Consider the following 13,223-nt stretch of genomic DNA (forward strand, 5'->3'; position numbering starts at 1 on the left):
TTTTCCCCAGTATACTGACAGTTTTCCCAGTTTTATAAAAGATCCACACTACTTTGGGGACTGCAGCCCCAGGAGTCATATGACAATGATGGGGCATTCATTTTCATTCTCTAATAAACTTGTGGAAGTAGGAAGTAACAGGACACATTAAGTGATCTCTACCTTCTTTACATCTTCGAGTTTGCAACAATTTAGGACATGTTTGATTAATGCATAGCAACAGCATTATAGTCAGCTCAGGTTTTCTTTGTTCTTTTCATATAACACTTGTGGCTCTGTATCTTTATTGAGCATGAAATTGAGGAAATGGTAATATTTATTATTTCAGGCCTTCTCCAGTGTATTCTAGCTTTCTCTGCTACTTGAGACATATTGTCTTATTTCAAACTGAAACATATGCTGCTCTAAACACAGAGGTGCTGCACTGGAAGGACTTCCTACTACTAAAGATTGATCATAAATATTGTCTTCATGGCATTTAAATATAAAAGAACATGTAATCTGATAAACCAGCATACATTATGTTTATGGGGATACAAATTTGACTGCCTGAGCTAACTCTCTAGAGAGAGGTAGATTGAGTCCATAAACTAACTAATTTTGCTCGCTCTCTGCGTACTCCTTCCTTTAGCTGTGGATGAAACAGAGCTGATCTGAAAATGACATTAGAAATGCAGCAGAAGCTATGTCCTCAAGAGGCGGCTGACAGTCTGGGTAAGGAGACATCAGGGGCTTATGCACAGATATGGGGGAGAGGACGCAAGCTGTGACAGCTGTCAGTCACTGTCTGGCTCCTTGTCATGGAGCCATTCCACCACACTAATGAAAGATAACTGTCAGTGACTCCAGAAAACCAGCACCATGAAGCTCTGTGAAGGGTCTTGCTCTGCTGCCCCTGCATTCTGATGCTGAAGGTCTTGTTTATCTAGACCCAAGTTATTATTACACTCTAAAAGATGCCCTCATATCTTACTAGTGCCGTGGGACTTACTGGTGGTAAAGCAAGTTAGTGGTGGTAAACCAACCGCTGGCGGTGTTGAAACAGATTTAGGATTTTAGTTATAGGCTAGCTGTGTTGAGATTAGTTGGAATAGGAAAGAACTTGGGCCCAGTGAGAGTTAATTAAAATAGTTAGGAGAGCTGGACCTGTAATGGGTTTTAAGACGTTAGCAACTGATTGCCAAATAACTGATGATCTGTCATTTGCATGTTGCTTAGCTGTGCTTAGAACGAGGAGTAAAAACATTGATAAGTTGGTGTAGGGAACAAGGACAATTACCAATTTCCTCCCTTTGTGGGAACCAGTCCAAAAGTCATGCAAGGTGAAACTTAGAGGGCACTAAAGTAATTAGGATTGTTAAAGCCCAGAAAGGCAAAAAGGTCAAAATGAGGACCACTGACCCAGTTCAAGACCACCAACTCAATTCAGAACACACACTACGCATGCTCAATGACATATAAGCTCATTTCCATACGAAGCAGAGAATGGGAGGTGTTAACATTATGAATATGCATTTGTATTTTGGATATTCATAATATTTGGAAATAGAAGGTATCATGTTTGTTTGTATAGGGGCCCTGCGTCTTAGGCAGCTATCCCACGCAGAGCCTGGCGCCAAATAAAATATGCACTTTCTAACTCTAAACTGTTAGAGAGTTTTTGTCCGTCTCAGTTGGATATTGATATTAGATCGATATTCAAATTTTGGTAAATCAGTGTGGTATATAAAAATTTGTTAAGAAGCTTCTATCTGGCCAGAAATTATAGTTCAGTATGAATGAACGGGCTTCCAGGCAGTCCACGGCCTGTCTTGCTAGTTCATGCCTTTAGACTCCTTCTACTTGGAACTGCCTGCAAATGTTTATTTTAACCTAAAGTATTTATGTTGATGATGACCTGCAGACCTTGATGTAGCTTCACATGAATTAGCATGGATAATTGCCTGGCTGATTGCTCAATAAATCTGCTATCTGAATGTCTGGACAAAAGGGCTCTGTTTTGTTTGGGTAGTATGGATAGCCATAAGATTTCAGTGTTCACTACTGTTTTAAAGTATTATAATTCACTTTACTACTTTGGCTAATGGGCCTGAACCTTAAAGTTGGAACATCTAATAGAAGAAACTTTAATTACATATGGAATAGCTGTAAATTTATGCTTAAATAGACATTTAATCAGATGAAAACTGCATTGTTTAGAAGCCACTGAAATGCGTCTCTTATTAAGACACGTTAAAATGAGGAAAAAATTCTGCTGAAGTGGAATGTACAAGTGAGTGACTGCTTCCAGGCCCAAGGTAGAAAACTGAAAAGTGTTTTAGATAAAGAGATGAGATCAAAACAGAAACTTGCATAGGACTATGAAAGACTTAGAGAAGTGGAGTTTTTTCAGGAAATGCTTTTATAGCTGAAATTCAGAAAGATGCCATTTTTCTTCATTCAGTTCTCCTAGAAAGACAAAAGACCCAAATGAAGCCTCAAAATTTATTTTCCTTATTCAGAAAGAACATCAAGAATGTCAGTGGATTCAGCTTTTATTTCACCTCCTGTCAGTTCTTTACCACACCATGACATATCATGGGATGAGGTAATAGGCTGAGGAGAACCTGAATTTAGTGAATAGAAATTTCACAGATTCAGTTCAACAATTAATGAAGGTCTAGGAAGTCAGATGGATCTTTTGATTTAGTTCTGGTTACCAGGGGTGAAGGACATCACTTCAAACAGGGAATTTTTCTCTTATGGTTTTTCCATACTTTGAATATGAGAAGGCAAATGTGGCTCACTTCTTTTCAGGCTACATCAAATGTCTCATTCTTCTACAATAAGCTAACACTATTTTTCTGCTGACAGGAGTCCCTTGCATAATTTCTCCTGAAGAACTCAGAAATTAAAGTTCTCTAGAGAGAACAACATAGCTCAAAAGTTTAGTTATTAAAATTTGCCCCTACATTAGTCAAACAATCATAGAAAGTTGGAAAATGAGGCATCGGATTGTCAGGTCACAGACTTAGTTTTAGAGAAGTAATATGTAAAATCTATTCCTTTTGAGTATGCTGTACTTGGTAAATTGAGCACCTCATAAATTTGCCAGAGGTCTTTAAAAAAAGAAAAGAAAAAAAAGATGTTACTCTGTAGCATGATGATTAAGGAAATGCAAATTGGTCACAGTGATTCTGAGTCTTCCTCTGAAACTAAAATTGCAATGTGAGAAGAAAAAACTTTCAGACCATGTTGACCTGCAAGCATTCACTGAGCAGAGAAAACAACATATTAGCAAGCATCATTTGCCTTCTTTAAATAAAAAAAAGCCTAAATTGCAGGCAGCTATAGAGTGCTGGTGCCGTTCAAATCTAGTTCAGTTATCTGTCCCACTCACTGAACCCCTCTTTCATGGTCTCTTTTCCCGTGTTTTGATCTCACAGAAACCATAGAAACATAGAATGGTTTGGGTTGGAAGAGACCAGATGGATCACCTAATTTCAACCCCCAGTGCATTGGGCAGGAACACCTGTCACTAGACCAGGTGTCTCAAAGCCCCATCCAACCTGGCTTTGAACACTTCAAAGGATGGGGCATCTCCTGCTTCTCCAGACAACCTGTTACTTACCACCCCCACAGTAAAGAATTTCTTCCTAATACCTAATCTAAACCCACCCTCTTTTGGTTTAAAACCATCGCTCCTTGTCCTATTACTACATGCTTTGTAAAAAGTACCTCTCTGGGTTCCTTGTACCCTTTAGGTACTGGAAGGTGGATGTCAACTGCATCACACAGGCTGGTGTTGTCAGCAAACTTGCTGAGAGTGTGCTGCCCATGTCACCAATAAAGATGTTGAAAAGTGGTGGTCCGAGGAACACCATTCCTCACTGGACTTCACTTGGATATCAAGCCATTGACTGCAACTCTTTGAATGTGACCACCCAGTCACTTCCTTATCCACTGACAGGTCTATTCTTCAAATCCATGTCTCTCTAAAGACAAGGATGCCATGTGGGACAATGCCACTGTAAATGGCCTTTTTACCATGAGGTTCAAGTGGAGTCAAACAAACAGTGATTTAGGGAAATTTTGAATTTGATGATGAAATATAAACAAGCCAAAAAGCTAACTTTTCATTTGGTATAAAGCCATAGTATGTTTTACAAATGCTATTCCAGCTGAAGGTTCAGCCAATTAACATGGCAGTTCATTAAAAAGATTGATTATTATTGGAGTGAGAGAAGACTGCTAAGTACCAGTTTCAAGCTACCTTTAAGAGCCTCATATCTGTAACAGATGCTGGTTGTCAATTCTCCTGGGAAATGCACAAAAAATATTCAACACAACAAATGGCCCTTTACAAAGTGTACTCTCCAGCCTCTGGAAATCAATACTGTGGAAAGTTTTTAATGGAGAATTTTCATTTGTGTTGTCAATTAGAGCTGATGCTTATGCCTCACTTAAAAAAAAGTAGTGTTTGCATGTAAGATTTAGAGATGGCAAAAAAAAAAGAAAATGTTTTTTTCTGGTTGCTATAACATTCAGCTCTAAAACTGAAGGAAAATACAGAGAAGGGAAGTGGAAAGAAGAGATTACTTAGAAAAAGCATGTTACACTGGAAGACTATAGTTTATATTATTATCCCACAATGAATCCCAGAAGACCCAACAGGGATCCAATGGGTGTGGAATGATATGAGGCATGTACAACATATTCTTCTCATGATGTGGGATTTATAAAATATACTAGCAGTCTTAGAAATTAAATAGATGATCAGGCATTCTGTTCGAGTTACATAGGAAGAACAAACGAAGGAATTAAAAAAAAGGGTCAATCTGGAGATCTCTGAAGGACACACTGTGCTCATTATTATGAGTGCAATTATTATTATTTCTTGTTATTTTCCCAGAAGACCAAATGCACAAAAGGAAGGAGGGTTAAAAGCAGAGTCCTCAAACACTGGCTGTAAGTCAAAACATCCTCAATAAATGAAAGCAAGGGGATGTGGGGATGACTGACAAAACAGCAAGGTGCAACACTAAAGAGGAAGAAGGAAACAAGCAGCAATGGAAGGATAAGGCTTTAAAGCATCTGCAGCAGTGAGAGAACCCAGTGAGCAAGAGGAGCAGCTCCCCAGGCTGGCGATGCTGCTCCAGGTGGGAACTGCAGTGCTGCTGAACAACTCCTGCCAATGCAGTGATGAACAGACCTAACAGAGGGCCTGAAAAAGAGATTCATTTCAGCCCACGTTATCCGTCAGATTTTAAAGTATTAATTTTGAGATGCAGTTTTCACTTTTGTGGTTGAGTGATTGTCCTCTGCATTATCAAGTCCCTGGATTTCCAGGCTCTCTGGTGCTCTTGTGACCTGCACTAAATCATGTCCATGAAACCTCTGGCTCACAGCTGGCTGTAGTGGTCCATGCAAGGCTCTCCTGGGGACCTGGGGCTAATACTATCTTACTAAAGCCATCTGAGGGCAGGGAAGTTGCATGCTCTGGCAAGGATTAGGCAGCCCCCAGCATTTGCTGCTCTTCTTGGCTCTCTAAACGAGCCTTTCAACATTATCCATCAAATAATTTCAAATACAAACACAAATGAGAACTTAAGCTTTTCCACTTTTACTTCTCTTCAGTTTTATTTGAATTAAAATAATGACTGAATTTTTTTGAAGTATGAAAACATTTACACCTTTAGAAGTGTTTAATGTCCAAGAGTTTTTTGCTTTCTCCAATTCTACCACTATTTCCACACAGATGAGCACCCCCAAAATCTTGTCTCACAAAATTCAGAATTATTTTGAGATCTCTGAAAGTCACTGAAGCATAAAACCAGTGGTTCAGGTTTCTTAATTGTTACACTATTCATTTTGACATCTTAAAATATGTTATTTGTAATATTGTTTACAAATTGTCTTATTTGTAATATTTCCAAAGTTATTTTCCTTACATTGAGTCTTACATTGCAACTTATTTCCTTCAGTCTTTTACTTAATATCCAGTGCGTTGTTTTAGAGAGAAAAAAAAAAAATTTACATTTATAAATGAATATAGAAAATCATTTATACATTAATGAAAATGTATTTTTGGTGTTATTTCATTATATTACTTGTCTCTTTTTCCTTCTTTTCTATCATTCTCCTTCTTTCTTTCTACTGTGATTTCTTATCTCTGTTTCATCTCCAGTATTGCTTTCTTCTTCTCTGTCTTATTTATTTCTAGTCCTTGATGCTTTTTTTTTTTTGTTTAACTGCACAAAACTCAAACTATTTCATTAATGAAGAAAATGTTTGGACTGTTGTGAGTCATATGGACAAGTAATTTGAGAAGCTTCATACTCTGCTTTTATGAATTTATGAAGTTTAGATTTAATCCAGCTAAAGATCAGATATCTGCTCCAAAATTTCTGCAGAGACAGACTGGGAGACATCCTGTTCTCTGAAGAAGATTGTGTCATTTTCCAGAAGCCTGGCTCCCATTCACATGTAAACAATGGGCTGCTTGCATAGAAAAGTAAATGATGTTTCTGCACAACAGAGCCATAAGCTCTCACCCCTGAAGACGAAGTGCAGTGAAATCATTCACTCAGCAACAGCCTTTGCCAAGACACGGGAAATCTTCATCCAGATTCTATACTTCTATATTTGTCTGCTTCCCTTCCAGCATTTTCCTGTTCAAAAAGAGATTATGGTGAGTTCAGGATGAACTGTAACACACACAGCAGAAGCTAAGACCAGTTCACCATAAGAAGTGATTTTATCAGGCTGCATTTCATTTGTGAAATGTATTAGTGTTGGTCACCACCCTTCATCATTTCATCAGTTCTATATCTGGAAAGAGAATGGTGAAGTGACTCATTTTAAAACAATTAGCTGATAAATGTTTTGGGCTGATTAATCATGAAAAATAGGCCTGGCAAATACAAACAAAGTTAATGATTTGCTATAGTAATTTTGCTATTTCAGTCTGGAATTTTTTGAGCAACAAATACAGTAGAATAAGAGGCAAGGCCTGTACTCCTGTTTACAGTTATGGCTATTATAATCCCTTTTTGGCCTTTTGCCATCCTTGCCTAAAAAGCTAAATGAAAAAACAGCCAAATTATAAATATTTGAGGGGGAAAATCCCTCCAATAGTGAGTCAGTGAAGGGATAGTAAGCTTGGACAAAGACTTTGTATTAAACAAGAAGGATTTCCTTCCAGCCTTCAGCTCTCCATTGTTCTACTCGAGGTTGTGAAATGTGAACACGCATATCTAAGAGTGCATAAAATAATGATTGGATTGACCATATTTTGTACCTTTAATAAACAAGGGGTATCAGATGAAACTTCACACAGGTTCAAAAAAACCATAGTAAAACACCGCATTCTCAAATTCCATCTATGGATAGAAAAGTACAAAGAGCAACATCTTTCTATTTTTCCTTTGTTTTGTTTCCTAGATCAGTGAGAAAGAAACAATTAGAGACTCTTTTTATAGTGTGGTGACTATACAAACCACTTCTTCGGACATGACATCTCAAAATTATTTGTTCAATAAAACTACAAAACAGATGCTTGTAGGAGACTCCAAGAGACTCCATTCTCTAGCTGACAAATAAGATGAACTTCTAAGATCTCCTGTAGAAACTAAATGGTTATAAACCCCCAAAAAACCCAATATATACATCACTGTTCTTCACTATTGCAAAATACAGATACAACTCTGAACAAATTATTTATATTACTAAACAGGATATTTACAGAAACCTCTGAAATGCAGTTGACCAAACATTGTTGTTAAATTCAACACCACTTTTAAAAGAACTAACTTATGCTTCAGTCATACTAAAAAACAACTGTGTCAGCAAGCTTTCAGTGTGATAACCTTACATGTACAGAGAACTTAAATATTCGGAGGTACAGAGAAATTTAAACTTAAAAGGTAACTGGAATGTTGACCAAATATTTTGATGAAGGATTTGATTCAAATGAATATAAAACAAATCCCAGTCACTCAATATTTGATATGTGATGTTTAGAAAATTTGGAGTTTGGGGAATCAATACTGAACAATTTGAACATTTTAAACCATAAGAAGTTGTTTGAAGGTAAAAAGGATGACTGGAGTTTATAATAAAACCGGGAATTGCCTCATCTATGAAAGGATGGGTTTTGCCCTTTCGACCTTACAAGAAAATCACTGCAAGGCTGTTGATTTTATAATTCCAGGGAAGATAGGAAAACTCTCATAAATTGATATAGAATACTATAAATTATATGTATTATTCCATTTCCTATCAGTTCAACCACAGCAGTACTGATTTAAGAATGCCAGTTATTTACTCTGAGTTATAAAAATAAGTCAATTATATGGGCAGCCTTGGCTTGAAAAATAGGATAAGGAGGCAACTGCCCAAGGCAGAAGGCTGGGAACAAGGACCTGCACACTAGCCTTGAAGAGATGACACTGGCTCTTCCAGACTAAATTATCACACTCAGTTTCTACCACCATTGCTCCTTACTGTGGTTGTTGCAGCTGAGGGAAGGCTTGATCTGCGCAGGACCTACACCATGGAGGGGAAAGAAGCGACTCCTCTCTGCAGAAGTCAATGGGTCCACTTGAATTACCATTTTTTGACTCACTTCATGAAGTGAGTCATGGAGTGCATGAACTGCATTTTTTTTGGGTGACACTAAATGGTAAGCTTTGTTCCAAGAGCACAACTAATGCTCTCCAATTGCTAATGACAGTTAGTCCATGGGATGTGACTAGAATAAAAATAGGGAATGGAAGCCCAAATATAGAAGAAAAGAAAGAATCAAACATAAAATCCGAGTTCTGACTCACCAGAGTTTGTCCCACACTCTCCCTTATGCTTGCCAACGCACTTGCCAATGCAGACAGAGCCATAGATCAAAAACTCTCACACTTGAAGGTGGGTCAGATCTCTGAAGTCGCTCTTTGGTTTCTCCAGTCAGAAAGCCATTCTTTCATACTCTTTTGGGTGATTAATAATGAGATTTCTCCTCAGAGTCATTACTCTCTACTAGGAGAAATCAGGATGCCAGTGGTTATTTAATTTGATTCCTACACCAAAGATGTCTATTTTGTAAGCTGAAAGAAACAGCTTTCTGCACATTACACTGAAAATAGAAAGTTCTAGCTTGGGAGAAAGATGAAAGGATCAGTAATTTATGTTTGATCCTTCCTTATATATGACAAAGGTGTGATCTTTTAACCATGGCACTTTCTCTTGCTGTGCTGCGTCAATGAAAAAATATGCTTCAGATGACAAAAGGTTTGGTTTCAAAGGGGTTTTTTTTGTTGTCCATGAAGTACATCTTTAAAAGTGAAGAATGGATGATTCATCTTACTGGGGATCCAAAGAATACTGTAACTCCAGGCTTATTTTAACTCCACAAGCAGTCAGCTTTGTTGGCTTTTTTTCATGTGCTACATGAAAGATGTGCTACACATCTCCAGGCTTCCTGTACATACAAGAGAGGGTTTGTTTAAAGCATAACAATGCAGAAGCCTCAAAAATCAATTTTATGATTGTGACTTCTTGAGGCACCTTCTTTTGGAAGTTTTGATTTGATTGAACAATTTTGTAAACCATCATCTTTAACTACAGCTATATAAATAATATTCTTTCATGATCTCCAGCTTTCTGAAGGAGATGTGGTCCCTGGATTAAAAAAAGATGGCAAATAATCAATCCCACTAGATTGGACACTCAGTTTTCTTAACTGAAGTCAAATGAATAACTCTTGCACCACTCCTTGATGCTCTTTGCTGTTAGAAGGCCCAAGGATACAGCACCATCCACCTGCCAGCAAAGCCACTGTCAAAAGAAGGGCAGGGCCATTCACTCAAGGAGTCTGTTTATGAGCATAATGAAGCAAAATGGTACCTCTGGTGAAGCTCTCAGAACTAAGGCATTCACTTTGAGGTGTTTGATTGTACTCAGTCACCAGCTCTCATACATTTCCTCTTTGGGGGTTAGCAGTCTGGATGCTGCAAAACAGACTAATTACTGCAGTCAAGACAACATCTCCATAGTCAAGCACCTCTCACCTCTTAAAAATCAGGACAGGAGAGGTAGGGAAATAATAACAAAGCACAATAGTGTAATTAGGGCCTTCAGGATATTTCACCAACCAGTTGTTTCACTGAGTCTCACACAACATGAAAAAGCCAAAGACTAAGCCAAACACATATTTCCACCACTATCTCTGGCACAAGATAGTAACTTTTGAAGCAAGTTACAGTCTCAAAACTGCCAAGTACTCCACAAATCTACAAGCTTACCTGAAGTAAACTCTCAACACTTCATAGTGACTTTTTTTTGTAAACCACCAGTACCCCTTCCTGCTCAATACACACCAACAGCTCTACTCCCTAGAGTTTTTACTTTTCATCTGTTTTCACCACTGCTGCAATCACCTTCATAGCAAATAAAATCTTGTGCTTTCACCCTGTTTAACACAGCTTGAGCCCTTCCATTACTGTAGCAACTCGCCTGTTCCCCTAGCCTCTGAAAGGTCTCTATTTTAAACCAACATTAAACACAGTTCAGGTTTTGCAGCATAGTCTCACGGTGCCAAAAAAGTCCAGCTGTGACAATCAAAGTTCTCATTTGCCTCACTTTTGGTGTCTCTAGCTTGGCCTCGCAGGGGCTTTCCCTGCTTTGTCCTGTGTTTAGAATAGAGATGTTTTACAAAAGTTATCTTCACTGATTGCCCAGGGTTCTTTCCATTGCCTGCTTAGATCTCTTTGTTTGTTACTCTTTCCAGCTTTTAAGAAAAATCTTCAAAAAAGACTAAAATTAAGTTACCTGAACTGATTTCCATTAGAAGCCTCTGAATTTATGCTGGAGTGATTTTCTCAGTGCAACAAAGAACTAACTTGTCTACTGCAATTAGTAGTGACAACCCAATATATCTTAGCAGAGGGTGCTTTTTCATCTTTTATGCATATTTCATATGGGAAGTACAAAGCATTTGGGGAAGTTTACCTCAGAAGCACTGCATTGTCAGGCTTCAAAATCACTGAGAATCTTTAATGTTTCACAGAAAGTATGATTTCTTTTTCCTATGAATAATTTTTGTTTCATTATTTTTTTATAATTGCTCAACAGATGGATAAGGGTTTAGAATACCAAAATAATATCTTACTTTAGAACAGCACAAATTAAATGAATGTCACAATTTGAAAAATAAAAGTGTTTGAGATAGCCTGCAATTAGTGAAACTTTCCATGTTATGTCAACCTAATACTGAAATCAAGTACATTTTGGAGTACTTAATATTTTACTTTTTCTACTTATTTTTTTTTTTAAATTATGCATTTTTGAAATTAAATTAGAAATACTGAATGTAAATCTATGTTCATAAACACATTTTATTAGAAAAGAATAAAAGGAAAAAGGAGTTGCCAGGGGAATTTATATACCATACAACACAACAAAGTAAAACTGGGCCAGCAGAATGAAAGAGACATTGCCTGAGTAAAATCAATATAATAAATCCCCTAAATGATTTCTGAACAAATTATGATGAATATTGTTTAAAAGCTAGCACTGTGGTGATCCTGACTGGGAGACTATACTACATGGAAGAGTTAGTGGTCAGCAAAATAGATTACCTGAGTAAACCCAGTCCCACGCAGTCCTGTGCTGCACACCCAGGGTGCCCTCCCAGCCTGTGCTGGGCTGCACAAAACCCTTGGCTGAAGGATCACATCAGCTGACATTGCCACAGGCTGCTCCTGCTGGGTACCGGCAATTGCAACACCTTCCTGTTCTTGTCTTTATCCAGAAGTGCAGCAAAACTTTATGTGAGCATCCCTTTTTTTCGACAGCAGAAATAATGAAAAAATTATCCTCATTCAAGAAATTCCTATAGCAAAGGGGGCCACTCTTCTCATGGGCAGGGTCTGGACAATTTGTACAGAGTATGTATCAGAGATCTGTTCAAAACTGCTCAGCTAAGGACTCTCAGCATCTGAAGGGACATAAGATTGTCTATATTATTTCTTTCTCTCTTTCCAGTGTTACCTCTAATACATAGTGTTTGAAAGGATACTTTATAGAGCTTTAGTGACTTTTTTACTGAGGTCATAACAGGCCTAAATGTCCTTGTGCAAAACAACTACTTAAAATTACTATTTGAAGACAGTAGGACCATGTAGACTGCAAATGGAAATCTGAGTTTCTCATAACAGCCTTATTTCTATTTTTCTTTTCTGTATTCATTGAAAGTACAAGGGCAACTCTTTGAGTAAAGGGTTGATGCCCAGCATGTGTACAGCTACTGCTGAACTTCTGATTGGCTCTGAACTACAATTTCCCTGCTCTCTCCCCAGGAGCACTTTCAAGAGGAATTGAGGAAATTATCTTAGACAACCTGCTCATTCCAGTTTTAGGAACCATTTTTGATGCAGTCAAATACATGCAAATGACATACAAAAATATTCTTTGTGAATCTTAAACATTCCAGACGTTTAGTCCAAAATGCCTCCGTAGCAATTACATATAGCCATTATGGGATGTAATACTGTCCTTAGGGCCCCTCAGTGTAAGCCCTAAAGCTCAAATTGACAATAGCATTAGCAAAATTCTCCAACTACTTGATTAAGTGACCGTCAGATAAGACTTAGAACTTGTACTAATTTTTTTTCCTCCTTTGGCTGTTGCCTATATGTATACCCATTATGACAAATGTTCAAATAATCATGTTTGCTACAGAGAAAATATACCCTGCCTGTTACTGCATCTCTAATTGGCTCCAAATTAATACACCAACTTACAGCCTTCCAATTTTGTATCATTTGCAAATTTGCTGTGAATACTCTCTGTCCCCTCACCAGGATATAACAAAGATGCTAAGCAGTATGGGTCTCTCTAGAGTCAAGCCCTGCAACACACCAGTAGTTCCTTGTCTCCAGCTGGACTTTGTGTAGTGACAACCATCTGAGCGCAGCTGCACTTTTTAGTCCACCTCATCCTCCACTTAGTCAATGTTTCATTAATTTGTCTATGAGGATGTTATGGGAGAAAAAAAGCCTTGCTAAAGTCAATACAAGGAGTACCTCCTGTTCTCTTCACATCCATCAAGACAGTCATCTCATCATAGAAGGTCCTCAGGTTAGCTAACTTGCTTTCCTCTCCATCAATCTACGCTGACTATGACCATTTACTTTCCTAATTTTCATGTATTTGCAAATGTTTTCCAGGCTTATTTGCTTCATAACAAGGAA

At 37.9% G+C, this 13,223-nt stretch overlaps 1 long non-coding RNA gene across 1 annotated transcript; it reads right to left on the bottom strand.

The window, feature by feature from the left end:
* Positions 1–6,204: 6,204 nt before the first annotated feature.
* Positions 6,205–11,298, bottom strand: LOC121659307. Its single transcript, XR_006014269.1, has 3 exons — positions 8,811–11,298; positions 7,280–7,418; positions 6,205–6,650 (listed from the first exon to the last, which is right to left on the bottom strand). It is a non-coding gene; the product is annotated as an uncharacterized LOC121659307 (long non-coding RNA).
* Positions 11,299–13,223: the final 1,925 nt, after the last annotated feature.

This window comes from Corvus kubaryi, unplaced genomic scaffold (assembly GCF_017639235.1).
Source record: "Corvus kubaryi isolate FWS band 111438036 unplaced genomic scaffold, C.kubaryi_AGA036_p1.0 split3-73, whole genome shotgun sequence".
Classification (NCBI taxonomy): domain Eukaryota; kingdom Metazoa; phylum Chordata; class Aves; order Passeriformes; family Corvidae; genus Corvus; species Corvus kubaryi.